General features: G+C 48.0%; 1 pseudogene; it reads right to left on the reverse strand.

The window, feature by feature from the left end:
- Window positions 1-362: 362 nt before the first annotated feature.
- Window positions 363-516, reverse strand: LOC144820918 (5.8S ribosomal RNA; annotated as a pseudogene).
- Window positions 517-1,253: the final 737 nt, after the last annotated feature.

A 1,253-nucleotide genomic window follows, 5' to 3' on the forward strand; every position in this document is an offset into this window, starting at 1 on the left:
GGGTGTGGCGTACGGACGCAGGTCCCTCCGCCATCCTAATAGGCCTCAATATTCTGTGATTAAAGCCATTTGCAACCAAATATTTGTTTGGTGCAACTCTTCATGGGCGGTTTAGGGGCCATCAGACAATTATGCATGCACACAGCAAGATGCTCTGTTTTTTTCCTGCCCGTGGTGGAGTGGTCGCCTACCTACCCCACCAAGCTGGGAGAAGCCCAGGTGCACTAGCTGCATTAAAACACACACCAGGGGGAACTGCTACAGGCAATTGGAGTCTCTCCTTGGGGCAGGATGAAGGGAGCGGATCCCCCTTAGACTGCCTCAGACATGCCTTTGAGAGCCACAGGGAACTGACATTCAAGGGACCCTCAAACAGGAGTAGTTCCAGGAGGAACACAGTGCTGTAAGGTGCATTCAAAGTGTCAATGATCCATGGGTCCTGCAATTCACAATAATTCTCACAGCTAGCTGGGTTCTATATTGACATGCAAGCCAGGTGATTCACTGTAAAGTGTCACAATTTTCATCCACCGGCAGATGGAGAAGAGGCGGGAGGAAGGCAACACCGACTACTCACTGCTCTCACAGCAAGACAATCCAGCACCACATGAGCCTTCCCCTTTGGAAGTCAGCCTCATCAATTTAAAGAGTGTTTCCAGGGGCTTGACCAGTAACCCTACCCGCCTGACACAGAAGGTAGGTAAGCGAGCATCTACCATGTCAAAAGATCCTCCCAGACATAGCAACACAAGTCTACAAACGCCAGCCCTGCCACAAAGGACTGATCCACCTGGTGTGTGGCAATAAGTGAGGGTTGCCCCACCTGCACATGAGTTTACAGCTACCTACCAGGGCTGATGTGAGCCAGGGCTCAACCCAGGGCTCGATACCTTTAAGTTCCAGCTTTGCAGTTATACTCTGCTCTGAAACCCAAAGAGTGTATTTTCCCAGAAGCTACTTAGTGAGTCATTGGAATAATGCTGCCCAATCGCTATTCAGCATTGCACATGGTCAAAGCTACAACAGTATCTGATCGCCTTTGAACCTTCAGCTCTTGATTAATGAAAACATTCTTTGGAAATGCTGTTGCTTTGGTTCAAATTACGCTGTTAAAAGAATTTCATGTCTACTGGTACACTATGAATGCCACTGGTTGTCCCTCTTGATCAGAGCACATTTCCACAAACTAGCAAAATAGAATGAAAGGCCTATTACATTTTTCAGGTGACTAGCCTGCTTTGAAAACCGTAATC

The sequence above is a fragment of the Lissotriton helveticus genome, chromosome 2_1 (genome assembly GCF_964261635.1).
Source record: "Lissotriton helveticus chromosome 2_1, aLisHel1.1, whole genome shotgun sequence".
Classification (NCBI taxonomy): domain Eukaryota; kingdom Metazoa; phylum Chordata; class Amphibia; order Caudata; family Salamandridae; genus Lissotriton; species Lissotriton helveticus.